Raw genomic sequence first — 16,047 nt, 5'->3', positions numbered from 1 at the left:
ATGTGGTTCTATCTTTAGAATGAGGGAGGGAACCTACCGGAAGTATTTCACTGAATATGGGCATAACATTCCCGCAGGAAATCTGCCAGGCCTTCATAGCATTTTTCCTTATGTGTACAAGCATTTTGCAGACATAGCAATTCCCAAGATCATGACATTCCTTTTCCTATATCATCTTAAAAGCTGACTGATAAACACTGAAATTGACCTCCCAATACCTCTGGGAAATCACTATCATGTTCATTTTCTAGATGATAAATACAGACAGATAAATTCGTAAGCCAAGAATGAATGAGGAGAGGGAGGAGAGCAGAATGGAATTCAGGAGCATCACATTTCTAGTGCTCTGTACAGAGCGTTCTTATCTCCAAAGAAATTCAAATAAAGACCTGAGCCATTAAAACTAAGTCCAGAAGAGTAGAACACAGGCTTCAAGGATGAAGTTTAACATTGTTATGATGTTTGGATTATTTTCTAAAATTAAATGGAAAAATTAAAACTTAACCAACAGCTCCACATTAGCAAGATATTAGAGCTGTTCCAAATTTTACCTTTTAATAAATAATGTATTTAAAGATTTAAAAATTTTATTTAAAAGGCAGAGTAAGAGAGAGAGAGAGAGAGAGAGAGAGAGAGAGAGAGAAAGCAAGCCACTGGTTCATTCCCCAGATGGCTGCGATGGCCCAAGCTAGGCTGCTCCAAAGCCAGGAGATAGGAGCTTCTTCCAGGTCTCCCACAATGGTGCAGAGGCCCAAGCACTTGGACCACCCTCTGTTTCTTTCCCAAGCCATCAGAGGGAGCTGGATTGGGAGTGGATCAGCCAAGAATTGAACTGATGCCCATAAGTGATGCTCATACCACAGGTGGTGGCCTTTCCTGCTTCACCCCAGAGCCAGCCTCAATAAAAATATTTTTAAAAGTGAAATATTTGGGCATCTAAAATAATAGTTGTGCGTGCACACGCTCACACACACATATACAACTCTCCACTATAATTATGCAATTTACCTAATGCATTTCTTGAAGACGAAGGGAAACAGAAATATAACTTAATATGGACAGATTTTTAAAAATTCTAAGAATGTAGTCTAAATTTAAATGTTTGCAATTTGGTTGATCTTTGAGCAAATCTTCAGAGGTGAGACAAAGTTTCTAAAAGAAGTAAGCAACACTGTCTTGAAAGATCTACTTTTAGCGGCAGGATAGTCATTGTAACAATTTCAAATAATAATAACATAATGCACTTGTATAACTAAAGGACTTTTTTTGCTGCAAAGCCCACCTACTCCAACTTCTTTTTATGTACAAAATGTATTTGAAATCCCACTCTCTGACTCCGTCTTACTTCTAGCCACTACACTGGTCTAGTCATTTTATTTGGGTGATTGGCAATAGCTAAAATTCGTCTACTTCTGTTCTCTCCCTACTTCAGCCTATTCTTCACCGAAAACCAGAGTGATCTTTAAAAATGAAAATAGAATATCACACCGTTTCTTTTTATACCTTTTATTGGCTTCCCACTATACCTGCAGTAAAGGGCAAAGGCTGAGCATACCATATACCCTGCATGGCACAGACCTTCTCTTCTTTTCCAGTCTCATTCCCACCACTACCACTCAGCTCCATTGGGTTTCTGTAACACTGACCTTCTTTCAGATCCTTACACATACCCATCACTTCACAAGTTAGATCCTTTGGACACGCCAGTTCCCCTGCTGGAGTTGTCCTGCACACCACTCAACTCTGCCCTTCACTGACTCCTATCCTTCAAGATCAGTGTCAGTACTGTTTCCTCTGAAAGACCTTTCCTGATTTCCAAACCAATTTAGATTCCCTTACTGCTCTTTTGCATAGCACTTATTCTTTTCTCATACATTTCATTTATCCATTCATGTATAGAGGCATGCATTCATTCAGCCATTACTGCTGAGCACTTCTTAGGCCTCAAACTCTAAGTTGCAGAGCAGCATGGTCCAAGCTCCCATGGAGACTATTTAGACACAAATTATAATCAGATATGTATTTATGTTTCTTCATGTCTGTCTGAAGATTGTGAGCTGAGGCCAGCGCTGTGGCATAGCAGGTAAAGCCACCGCCTGCAGTGCTGGCATCCCATATGGGCACCGATTCGAGGCCTGGCTGCTCCCCACTTCTGATCCAGCTCTCTGCTATGGCCTGGGAAAGCAGTAGAAGATGGCCAAGTCCTTGGGCCACTGCACCTGTGTGACAGACCTGGAAGAAGCTCCTGGATCCTGGCCTCAGATTGGCATAGCTCCAGCCATTGTGGCCAGTTGGGGAGTAAAACCATCAGATGGAAGATCTCTCTCTCTCTCTCTCTCTCTCTCTCTCTCTCTCTCTCTCTTTCTCTCTGTCTCTGCTTCTCCTTCTCTTTCTGCTTCTCCTCTTTGTGTGTAACTGTGACTTTCAAGTAAAATAAATAAATCTTAAAAAAAAAATTGTGAGCTCTATGCAATCAAATAGCACAGAACACAAAGAATGAGGTTGTAATCTGTTGAATTTTCCAAAATACTTTAGCGACAAAGCAAATCTTAGAAATTAAGTCTCAAATGTTTGTGCTTTTCTTCACTTTTAGGATCATATGAAATAGTATGTGAGGCAAGGGCTACTAGCTGTTCTCTTCTTCCTGACATACAGCTATACTATAGCTCTCAGACTCCTTTGCAGGGAAGTCATGGGACTAAGTTCTAGCCAATGGAATGTGAACAAAGGAGATAGGAGCCACTTCTAAGTCTGCTCCTATAGACCCCTTTCCTGGTTTCAGAGGATGGCAGATCCACAACATGAAAGGGGCCTGGTTCATAAATGATATAGCATCATTTGCAGGTCATACAAAATTATCAACTTAAAAATTAGCCCACTATAGGTTGATTAAATTTCAGGTCCCACCTGCAGTTGCCTCAGCAGAGCCAGACCAAATGACTTTGAGGCTCTGACATAGGGGCAAGCCTTCTGCTGACCAAGACCACCTGCCAGACTGACAGGTGAAAGAGGTGCCTTGGGATCTATTTGTAATAACAGCAAGAGTTACCACCACGTTTCTTACATACGTGGTTTTTCTAATAATGCTTTAATTTAGCCATATGGCCAAAGTGACCACCATGCATTGTCACCACTTTGAATCCTCCATTTACCAAAGAAGGCCATTGTATTTACATTCAAACAAAACTCATGGGTTCATCTTAATGTCTTATGAATTATGTGAACATCTTAAGCACAAACATTATTAACAAAAACAAACATTATGTAACAAAAATAAATGCATATGTTGTCTATTCAGAACTTTTGATGCTATGTTACTTCTAAAATAAAAACTATCTAAAAGGTCTGATTTGTTCCAGTCATTGACTTATGTCCAATCAAATGGTTTAAAAGTTAAAACAGTGATTATTGTTCTAAAAAGTTCATATCATTTGCCTAATAACTGACTTTTGGACACTGTGTAAGTATAATCAATTCTGATGATAAAATACACTTTTTTCTTCAGTATGGTGTAAAACATGACATTCTGTCTATTCTTTATATGCACTGCATCCTCCTAATTTTAAAACTATCAAGTTCAAAATGCTTTTATCTAGTAAATAATGCAGCATATAGGGATTCAAGCAACATGTTTAGTTTTGCCCTAAGAGTTTTTCATCACTTACTGAGGACTGTTGTATTCTTTTGGTCATTCTGAAACAACTTATACAATGGCCTTTTTTTTTTTTTTTTTTGACAGACAGAGTTAGACAGTGAGAGAGACAGAAAGAAAGGTCTTCTTTCTGTTGGTTCAGCCCCCTAATGGCCACTATGGCCAGCTCTGTGCCGATCTGAAGTCAGGCGCCAGTTGCTTCCTCCTGGTCTCCCATGTGGGTGCAGGGCGCAAGCACTTGGGCCATCCTCCACTGCCTTCCTGGGCCACAGCAGAGAGCTGGAGTGGAAGAGGAGCAACCGGGACTAGAACCTGGCACCCATATGGGATGCCGGTGCAGCAGGTGGAGGATTAACAGAGTGAGCCACAGCACCGGCCCCACAATGACCTTTTAAAATATTGATTTAAAGGGAATGAGTTGTTGAAAGAGCAGGAAGCACAATAAGATATTTTTTAAAACTCTCAGCCAAAAAAAAAAAAAGTAGCTAAACAAGTACACATTCAGTCAACACAATTAAAATTATCATGTTCCACATAATTAAAAGCAGAAGTTAGAAGGGGCTGAGATGTTTGTCTCCACACCCATTTCTCCATTTATTGATTAGATTAACAGAACAGTTGGCTAAAATGTGCTGAGGTTATATTAATAAGTGAGATACAGTATTTTTACAAAATGCTCACATGAAAATGAGTTAAAGAGTAGAAAAGGATGTAATGCATATTCTCAAGTCAACACAGCTGAGAAAGCATCTGCTATTTTTTCCCCTCTCTTATAGCCCTCTAGAAAAGACATTACAGGAAACTGAAGGGACTCCTTGTTAGCTCCAGTGGTATTTACCGGGTGTCCGGGATCAAAGGACTGGTTGAAGAAACCCTTTATGTGGCTGGTATAGATGAATTTCCTCCATCCACCTATGAGTCTGGCATCTACACACAACATCCACATAATTTAATCATTTGCTGAAGCTTATTCTCTACCTTCCACATATGGAGAAACCTAGGTGTAGATATTTCTATAAGTAAGGATATACAGAATGGAGAAGGCTTGCTATATTACTGAGATTAATATCCCTTCAACAAAGCATAATTAATTTTCAATTACCTGCACATGTTATAAAGTGGGGATAGAAACACCCGCAGATTTCTCCAACTTTACACATAGGCTCAAAAACTTGTGCAAATCTTATTAACAACCAAGAGCTCTACTCCAGTGGATATATCCAGGTTTCACTACAGTGTTTAATATTTTGTATAGCAAACACTTATAAAATCATACCATTTATTTAACAAAGTCCTCCATATCATGTAAAAACCCTGTATGATCATTAAGTAAACTGAAAATACATCTTTGTAAAAATTGAGAGGGAATGTGAGAGGGAGGAAGATGGAGGCTTGCGCGTGGGTGGAAGAGAGGATGGGGGGGAGTACCACTATGTTCCTAAATCTGTATATAAGAAATACATGAAACTTTTGTATAACTTCAATAAAATTTAAAAAAAAAAACTATGCACAAATAGAGAAACTGAGGAAAAGATTGTGCTTATTGCTAGTGTGAAAGTGATAATTAACACACTCAATTCATAATCTCACAGGTGTGCACTAAGAACTCCTGAAGGGCCGTAATTGAAAGAATGAATTTACCATTTTGCAGATAAATTCAAACTCTTAGTATACATTAAAATATGCTTTTAAGTCAAAGGAACATTAGAAGGGATGTGATGAGCTGCTTAGAAAATTATGTCTTTTTATATTTACTGTAATAAAGGCTTCATTGTGCAAAGGTCTAAACACTCTGGCAAGCTGCCGTAATACTAAGAAACACCAATGCCAGATACATTTTATACCCATATTAGGCTGCAGAAAAAAGACTGGTGGAAGGGAACTGAAAATTATGGTTTGCTTTTGCTCAGAATTTTTATAAAATGTCAGTTTTGTTGTTTTCAATGATAAACTGAGGTGCCAAATTGTATATTTCTAGAATATCTTTGATGATTGCAAGTACATAAATGAGCAGTGACTAAACTAAATTTGTAACTGAAAATAAACATACAGTTGAGAGATACTTAAGTGATACAGATCCTTGGAAAGTCTTTTATTTCCCTAGTAGGATTTAGTAGTTGTTTCAAAGTATGTCATCTCAGAAAGCCTTTGGAAATGACAATTGAGTTTAAATTGGGATCTTTGCAAAGTCGTTTCATTATTAGCTGTCATGTAATTTTATTCTCTGTGTACTTCAACTAATAAACAGAGATTATGAATAGTTATCAATAATTAACTTTCACAAAAATATCTTTTTGTTAATACAGTGAACTCCTACATGCTCCATTAATCATTCAGCCTTGTGACTCTTTGGCTACCCACTTTATTTCTCCATGGTTTCACTCTGTTTTCCATTGCTTTTTAAAAAATTATTTTATTTATTTATTTGAGAGGTAGAGTTACAGACAGTGAGAGGTAGAGACAGAGAGAGGTCTTCCATCCGCTGGTTCACTCCCCAGAAGGCTCCAGCGGCCAGAGCTGTACCAATCCACAGCCAGGAGCCAGGTGCATCTTTCTGGTCTCCCATATGGGTGCAGGGCCCCAAGGACTTGGGCCATCTTCCACTGCTATCCCCAGGCCATAGCAGAGAGCTGGATCTGAAGAGGAGCAGCAGGGACTAGAACTGGCACCCATATGGGATGCTGGTGCCACACGAGGAGGATTAACCTACTTTGCCATGGTGCCACCCCGTCATGGCTTTTTAAGATTTCTACTAGATGATGAATAGGAAGATGAAAGGACATGCATAGACTAGAATCTTGTGAGAGAAGGCTGAGACTACTTACTCAAGAGATTTAGCTTACTTGTGAATTTAAAGTATTTGCGCTATTCCTATTTTATATAATGACCTACAATCATATTAGCAAAGATAAGAGAGATAATCTAGAGGAAATCACTTAATATAAAGTTGATGACAGATGGACTATTTGATGAATATCAGAGCTTTGTAGTAGCTTAAATTTAGGTTACGTAAGTATATAATGTTTACAGGTACATAAAGATGATATTACATGGTGCCTGAGGATTTAACACATCAGATGGTTAAAGAATAAATAATCTAATGGCTGTGAATTGTACAATAATAATTTTATTAAGATTTCTACTCCTGACATGTGAAGTAGAAAACATTGTTTTAGCTTTCAAAGAAGAGAGCTACTATCTTTAAAAAGAGTTCTAATATCTAAAAACTACCACTAGTTTTTAAAGAAGAGAGTTACTATTATGACTGTAATCTAAAATAGGTTTAAGGCCAAAACGGGGATAAAGGTCAGATGCTTCTGTCCAACAGTCTGCACAGAAAATTGGATGTATGTGATATTTTTGTCAAGATTTCTGGTTTGCCCAGCTAATATACTCTTTGTTGTTTTAATTTTTGACAGGCAGAGTGGACAGTGAGAGTGAGAGAGAGAGAGAGAGAGAGAGAGACAAAGGTCTTCCTTTGCCATTGGTTTACGCTCCAATGGCCACCGTGGCTGGCGCACTGTGGCCGGTGCACCATGCTGATCCGATGGCAGGAGTCAGGTGCTTCTCCTGGTCTCCCATGAGGGTGCAGGGCCCAAGCACTTGGGCCATCCTCCACTGCACTCCTGGGCCACAGCAGAGAGCTGGACTGGAAGAGGGGTAACCGGGACAGAATCCGGCACCCCGACCGGGACTAGAACCCAGTGTGCCAGCGCTGCAAGGTGGAGGATTAGCCTGTTGAGCCACAGCGCCGGCCCCAGCTACTATACTCTTAATACTTATGCAAGTATAAAAAGAATACACAAATTTCCTTGAAAATATGAAATTCTGTGGGGCCAGCACTGTGGCGCAGCACATTAAGCCCTGGCCTGCAGCACCAGCATCCCATGTGTGTGTCAGTTCTAGTCCCAGCTGCTCCACTTCTGATTCGGCTCTCTGCTATGTCTGGGGAAAGCAGCAGAAGATGGCTCAAGTCCTTGGGCCCCTACACCCACATGGGAGACCCAGAGGAAGCTCCTGGCTCCTGGCTTCGGATTGACGTAGCTCCGGCCATTGCGGCCATCTGGGGAGTGAACCAGCAGATGGACGACCTCTCTCTGCTTCTACCTCTCTCTGTAACTCTGTCTTTCAAATAAATAAATAAAAGAAAATATGAAACTGTGTGGCAGTGAAGGTAAATCAGAATGAGAATAATTAACACACTGCTATTGGGCCTTTTGTTATATTGTACCAACCCAGGAACAGGGGATGAGTTGCAACTATTTAAGAGTGAGTCTTACAGACTCCTGTCACAAAATAAGGATGTGCTAATGCAAATTGCATTTTATAATGAGTGCTAATTTTGAAAATTAAAATCAACATCATGCATTTTTCTAATATCACCATGTCAAAACATTTGAGTACATATTTTACCACCATGAATGAGAACCATGGCTTCTGATAGTGATTAAAAGCATCAGTAAAGGTCTTGTGACACAATTGCCACTCAGTATTCAAGTACAAATTCACTCTACCCAGTAAAGGCAGGTCATGTCTCCAGATTCAAAGAATGTTACCAGAAATAGTCACCAAATGCCTTTTTCCCCCAGTCGGGCTTCAGCCAACTTAATACCCAGAGACGTTTTGCAACCGCCCACTGCTGAGTTACAGCATGCTAGTTACTGGCATAGCTTCCAGGTTAGCATTCAACAAGCCAGAGAGAGGGTGGTGCTGAGTGACATTTCTGGGAAGGTTTGAAGTTCTGTGAGCAGAGATGTCATTGGAGCCAGGGCAACAGGATTGCCCAAGAACCTTCCTGAAGTAAAAATCCAATGTGCCAGCTGGTTTCCTCTTAGGGGACCCAGTTCCCTCTACTAAGGCAGTGAGATTGGGAGCGTGAATGGCATTCAAAAGTTGGATATAGTGAAGAAAGGTGTTCATCCTCTAATCAGTAGGCTCTCTCTGAGGCCTGGGGATTTCCAACACAGAGAGCGGTAGCTGCTTGGAGACATCCAGATTCAACTGGGGCCACTCCGGGTCCCCAGCGCAGCTCTGGGTACCTTTATCCTCATCAATCTGAAGCGACATTTGATTCTGAACTGATGCCCCAGGGGCTCTCACAGACTGTCTGCTGCTATGGAAAATCTCATTGAGAAGCTTCTGCTTACTGTGCGGCACCTCATAACCCGTGGAGGATGAATGTATACAGCTGGAAATGAAGCTCTAAGTAAACAATGAATCTGAACGCAGAACTATCCCCGAGTAGTAGCAGTGCTGGGAGGTGTATTATTGCTCACTGGGTGGATTGTGTCTTGCCAGGACTTGGTTCTAAGTGATTCCTTTTCAGGGGCTACTACATTGCTCTTAGCAAGCACAAAGTTATGTGGTGTGATTTAGGAAATGTAATTCTCTCACACCACACTTATTGTCCTCACTTTCTGCCTCAACTTTCCACTTCTCTACTCCAACGAGATTATTTGTGTTAAAATAGAATAATAATAATAATAATAATAATAATAATAATAAAACAGAGAGAATTCTCTAGCTGTGTTCACACCTGAAACACAATGCCTGGTTACCTGACCCACACTCGTAGAAGCAGTGGTGTGTAATATGAGGGAAAAGCCTGGATCATGGGGTTGGGGCATTCCTCCAGCTACTAGTGAATGAGATACATAAAGGAATTGTTGATAATGTTCTACTAGAGAAGAAAAACATTGAAGAGGAATATGATTGTTGTTGTCATGGATTTAAAGGGCTCTTATGTGGAAGGGACAGTAGGTCTGCATAGCCAGGTTCCAGATGGCACAACAGGTAGAATGGCAAGGTCTCAATATGGACTTTCAATAAACTGAGGAATTCTAACAATCAGAGTTTTGCTGAAACATCCTGGGATGCTGTGCTCAGGGGTGAATTCTCAGTGCTTGAGCGACTTTTCCAGAGTTAAATGATACCAACCATGCTTCACTGACAACAGGGTACAAATATATTATTCACTATATATTATAAATAATTACCATATATTCAATAGTTATAATATCTTTAGCTTAGGGGCCGGCACTGTGGCTCACTTGGTTAATCCTCTGCCTGCGGCACCCACATCCCATATGGGCGCCAGGTTCTAGTCCTGGCTGCCCCTCTTCCAGTCCAGCTCTCTGCTGTGGCCCGCAAAGGCAGTGGAGGATGGCCCAGGTGCTTGGGCCCCTGCACCCGCATGGGAGACCAGGAAGAAGCACGTGGCTCCTGGCTTCGGATCGGGGCAGTGCCGGCCGTAGCAGCCATTTGGGGGGTGAACCAACAGAAGAAAGACCTTTCTCTCTGTCTCTCTCTCATGCTGTCTATAACTCTACCTGTCAAATAAAAAAAAAATATCTTTAGCATAGGATTTTAAAAGTAACTAAATTTCTGTAAGTCTCTGAGAGTCTGGAATTTTATAAACATTTAAATATCTATAACTGATTCACTCTTATGTTCACATATTGTCTAATCTAGGCTCTAGAAATATTCCAGAATCTTCCAAATAGGTTTTTATTTTAATATTTATTTTTACTAGTAGCAACACTCATTACATATTGCCACCCAATTATTTCATTATCAGTGGAGTCTTTGCCTCTAAGTTCTAGATATGTGAATGGGCAATGCTTAATAAAGTTCCAAATTCCTTCCTAAAGAAACAACACCAAAAGAAAAGAAAAGCAAACCAAACTAATTAATCTTTGAGATGTAAAGAAAAGGAGTCAGAAGAACGAACTCTTTAATATGAAAATAAACAACAGCCAGTTCTGGAATAGGCTAGGCCCAGGCTGTAAGGACTCTAACTCTGGGTTGATTTATTGAGACAGAACAATCAGGTTGGCCTCAGGTGAAATAATGGGAGACACCTTAGATAGCACAACAAAGCAGGCACCCAAGAAACAACAGGTCTAGATAGTCTTGTAGGAATGGCAAATGTGGCCTGGATTATGTTAGCATGTGATACATGCTTATAGGACAATAAATAAACAAGCAGAAGAACACATCTGAGCTGGCAAACATGATCCTTTTCATAGGTATGAAATCTGCTGGTGGGGCTGCGGTCCCCATCAGAACAGAAATAGAGTAGGAAGTACAACAGGGAAAAGTGACAGGCCCTGGGACACCAATACAGAATACAACCAAAGGACAAATATCTATGAGTGTATTTCAAAAAACTCATGAAAATGGCATTAAAAGGGAAGCTTACTTTGAAGCAAAAAAAAAAAAAAAATTGAAATCCAAGTAGGGAGCCAGCTATATCATTGCACAGTTGCTATTTGGAGGGGTAATGAAATGGTCTTCAAGGTACAAATAGAAGGCAGCAACTGCCAAAATAATGGTGTTGATATGAAAATATAAAATGATTATTGTCTTTGATTGTTCAACTCTAAGTTAATAGCTATTTCTGACAGTTTGAAACTTGGATCAGCAGAGATTTGTTTAAAAAGCTTTTATTAGAACTTTTACAATACAATTACTTATACTTTAAAAGATAATTTATTGGATTTTTTGCAAGATGTTATTTATTTATTTGAGAGGTAGAGTTACTGACAGAGAGGGAGAGACATGGAGAAAGCTCTTCCACCTGCTGGTTCCCTCCCCAAATGGCCACAACAAGGAGAGCTTGGCCGATCTGAAGTTGGGAACCAGGAGCTACTTCTTGGTCTCCCACATGGGTGCAGGAGCCCAAGCACTTGGGCCATCCTCTACTGCTTTCAGTAGAGGCAATCAGCAGAGAGTTGTATAGGAAGAGGAGCAGCCGGGACATGAACCAGCACCCATATAGGATGCTGGCACTGCAGGGAGAGGCTTAGCTCACTACATCACAGTGCAGACCCCGAGGTATTTTAATTTCAAGTGTTCCCTGAGCTATGCAAAAAAACAATCTCTGAATCATTATTCTAATTCCATCTCCATCAATCTCGGGAAATGTGTCCAAACAAAAACTGAACAGGGCGTGGATCTTTGGTGGTTAGGACAGTTTTTGGGATGCTGGAATCCCATATCAGATTGCTTGGATTCAAGTGTATGCTCCACTCCTGATTCTAGTTTCTTGCTAATGTGCAGGCTGGGAAGAATCAAATGTTGGTTCCAAAATTTGGGTCCCTGCCACCGCTCCTTGCCATTCATGTAGGAAATCTAGATTAAGTCCCAGGACCCTAGATTGGGCCTAGCACAGCCCCTGTTGTTATGGACATTTGGGAAGTGATCCAGTGATTGGAGATCTCTGTCTCTCTCTCTGCCTTTCAAATAAATAAGTTGCAAAAAAAAAAAAGAACAGAACATAGCCACTGGTGTCATGACTGCCACTGAAACCTGTCAATATGTCAGGTGATCTTGTGAGAAGCACTGGGACTGCACAGAAGCAGAGTGGGGACTTGGAGATCTCACACACCAACACCAACTCTGACTTTAACTTCACTTGAATTTCTTTCCTTCTGAGGATTGACGTATATCAAGAACAACACACCTGTTTGCTGCTTGAGCATGAATTATGAATTTCAACCTGAGTAGGCCCTTAAAAACCTTTGCTGGAATGAATTTTCACCTGCCTATGCCATTCACTAATTCAGACAGAGTTTTGTTTTAGCAGTGTTTTGGGATGTGAAGACATTTTGAGGGTGAGGTCTTTGACTATCTTCTTTAAGGCCCTTCCTTCATCACACTCCATCACTTTATCTTGATATTGCATGAAATTATACCATATAACTTTGTCTCCATTTTCAGTGCATTCAGTAGTAGAAGCAGGGACAAATCAAGAGAGTCTCAACCAGAGAGGATTTTGCTGCCCCTCTCAGGGGACAATTGGCAAGGTCTGGAGGCAGGTTGTCACAGTGCAGGGAGGGGTGCTTTTGATATCCTCTGGGTAGGACACAGATGCTGCTAAACATGCTACAGTGCCTGGAACAGCACAAACAACAAAGAGTTATTTCCCCAAAACGTCAATGTGCCTGAGCTGAAAAACTCCAGTCTAGGCTGTTTTTCTAGTTCCTGGAGCAATGCCTGGAAACCAGTAAGTGATCAGTAAATACTTATTACAAACAAGATTATATGTCTGGATAAATTGTTCAAGCCAGTTATTCCATGTAGGGGAATAAACTTTCCATTTCCTTATGCACAGGCTTACTAAATTGTTCTATACCTGTGACTTAAGTAAATGGAAATGTCTATGAACTAAGATGATGGTAGCATGTCCTTACCCAGAACATAGAAGTGTGGAAACAAAGATGAATATTGAAAACTGAATGATAAATCTACTCATGACGAATTAAGCTAGGGTGTGCAAAGTCGCCTAAAGACAAAGAATGCTTCCCAGTGGGGAGAATATTTGGTGCAGTGAGTTCAAATGCCACATGCCACATCATAGTGCTTTGGTTCAAATCCCAGCTCAGCTCCTGACTCCAGCTTCCTGCTGATGTGCTCCATGGGAGACAGTAGGTGATGGCTCACGTAGTTAAGCCCCTGTCACCCATGTGGGATACTTGGATCGAGTTCCCAGCTCCTGGCTTCTACTGGCCCATCCCCAACTGTTGCTGGCATTTGGGGATTGAACCAAGGGACAGCAGATCTCTTTTGGTCTGTCCCTCTCTGTCTTTAAAATAAATAAAACAATTTTTAAAAAGAATGATTTCTAGGCAGGTTTCCAGAACCACACTGCTTGGATTCTAATCTCAGCTCCACACTCTGACTTTGTTTCTGCATCTTCAACATGAGATAATTATAGCACTTGTCACAGGATTGTTGTGAGGGGAAAGTGAAAAAGCATGTAGTAAATGCATTGTTCAGCACACAGTGAGCACTTAGTAAATAGAAGACATATTTTCAAGATTGAACTATAACTCCATGTGGGGGGTAATTAGGAGACCTAAAGGAATGAAGTGTTAATGAGAATTGCAGGAGTCAGCAACAGAATCATAGACGAGCAAGTCAGAGGAGAAATTACTATTTGCTGCTCTCCTACCATTTGCCAGGCATTTTATTAAGTGTTCTGTGGCCATTGTCTCGTTTAATTCCCAGCACCCTCTAGCTAAAGGAGGCTAGATAACTAATCAAAGGCAGACAACAGTAAGAAATGGTGCTGAGCTGACTCGGACCTGTCCAACAATCAGCAATCCTTACTCTTTCCAGTCTATCCGGAGGAGATGCCCAGGAAAAAGTGACAATAATGTGTTCACCTGGGAAAAATTATAATTGCAAGTTCAACTTTGATGTGGAAATAAATATACACTTAGTTCAATGTTCTTAAATATTTGAATGACCTGGCTAATTGCCCTTACTCTGATTTAATTGCATTAAGCAACCCTGATTCTATTTCCCTTCCTGTCTACAGGTAAGGCATGGGTATTTAGCCTATGAGACTATCCAGGTAGCACTTACATTTATCACCATAAAATTTAATAAAGTGGCCGGCACTGCAGCTCACTAGGCTAATCCTTTGCCTGAGGCGCTGGCATCCCGGGTTCTAGACCCGGTTGGGGCGCCGGATTCTGTCCCGGTTGCTCTTCTTCCAGTCCAGCTCTTTGCTGTGGCCTGGGAGTGCTGTGGAGGATGGCCCAGGTCCTTGGGCCCTGCACCCATATGGGAGACCAGGAGAGGGCACCTGGCTCCTGGCTTCGGATCGGCACAGCGCGCAGGCCGTAGCGACCACTTGAGGGGTGAACCAACGGAAAAGGGAGACCTTTCTCTCTGTCTCTCTCTCTCTCACTGTCTAACTCTGCCTGTCCAAAAAATTGTAATAAACTGCTTTGTGGTTTCATAAGTTTATTTTCATGAGCTTTCAAAATGTGAGTCCATCTCTGAGCAAACCAGGTCTGCATCCATAAAAACAGGCAGGCCCAGGACCTGCACTCTACCATTCAGGGGAAATACAACCAGCTGTTGTGTTGAATGCTGGCGGAGAGAGGGGAATTTGCTTTGTTGAGTGGTGACTCAGAACTATCCCAATTCTGGCCTAATGGTATCCAAGAGCCAAACAGAATTTAATTTTTGTACCTCTTTTACCATATTACATATCTGCCATAAAACACTTCCTTAAATATATTCTCCTTTTTGGAACTGTCTTTTCCTTCCGGTTGTTGAGTGGAAATATCTTATTTTTCTTCTGTACTTTTCTCCTGTGTGGGCAGCATTTTGTAGGCAATGACAGTGGTTTTGCACTTGTGAAGCATCTGATAAAAGCAGCTAAAGGGGAGCAACACACTGCACTTAATTAAATCCTTGTTGCTAACAGTAAGTAGAAGAGTTTGCCACTGATAGCAACAATGACTAGCTATGAGACAAATTATGCTGAGGGCTGAAGATGCCCCTAGTTTCTATGCTTTGGGCACAATATTAAGATATAATTTCATCCATTTACTTCCTTCTGGAATAACTTAAGTAAGCAAGACATTATGTCAGTAAGTATGGCATTTATCTATTCAGCGTAGCCCTCTTGGAGGATACTAAACAACCGGCAGCTATTTTCACCTGTCTACTGGTCTCCTTTCGGAAGAAATGACCTGGGCATTGGAATCAACAACAAAGTCTCCTGGTAAGCCTCCACTGAGCATCCAGTTTTCAAAAATCATCAGCACACAAATGATTACATTCAATGTAATCAACATCAAACATCTGCATTTTAACTGAAAATTGAATGTTCTCACTGCTTAGTTATGACTTTGGATTCTGTAATTCAATGTCTCAAAAACTGTGAGTGAGGCAGGAGACACTCTAAAGTAAGACAAAACAAGATATGCTTAGAGGCATTCTATACAGCAGTGTATAGCCCCTGGTCTTGAGTGTCTGTCATGGCAGCCATAAAATCTATACTAGTTTTGCACTAATACTAAGATGTCACCAGCTTTATTAACCATGTTGTCATTTGCACTGATAGTGCAAGATCAATGAGAGTAAAGCTTTCATCATCTCTGCAAAATCACGCGAGTTACCTTGGATTGTACTAGGAATTTTTAACTGCAGTTTAAAGTTTATTTTATCTCAGAATGCCCTTGATAGAAGAGTAAAGTTTATCTTCTAAAACCTCAACATTAAATATATGCATTTTACATATGTAGTGAGATGAAATGGAAGTATACATGCATCCCTTTTGCTGCACACCGAAGACTGAATGTGTGTGAGTACATGTGTGTGTGCATATAAAGCATTTGTGCAAATGATTGTGAGCTCACCTAGTTTTCTCATGGAGCATCACTTTAAGTCAAAGAAGACTTCCAGGTAAACTTTGGTAATTTAAGTTGGGATATTTCAAAAGTATTCCTTTTCGAAAATGAATGAAGTGGCTGTCATTTCAAGCAAAACAAATGACAATATTTGTTGCCAAGGATAAAATAGGAAATTTAAAGGAAAAATTGGAATTTTGGAAACCTCTCACCTGACAGTATGATTCATGACAGCATACAGAC

The 16,047-nt window shown here is 40.7% G+C and overlaps 1 protein-coding gene across 15 annotated transcripts in view; it reads right to left on the bottom strand.

Moving 5' to 3' along the window:
* DTNA (dystrobrevin alpha) overlaps positions 1–16,047 on the bottom strand; it is a 303,884-nt gene that overhangs the window by 248,080 nt on the left and 39,757 nt on the right. The gene's annotated exons all lie outside the window — the stretch shown is intronic.

This window comes from Lepus europaeus, chromosome 9 (genome assembly GCF_033115175.1).
Source record: "Lepus europaeus isolate LE1 chromosome 9, mLepTim1.pri, whole genome shotgun sequence".
Classification (NCBI taxonomy): domain Eukaryota; kingdom Metazoa; phylum Chordata; class Mammalia; order Lagomorpha; family Leporidae; genus Lepus; species Lepus europaeus.
This window is presented reverse-complemented; position numbering and strand designations above follow the sequence as displayed.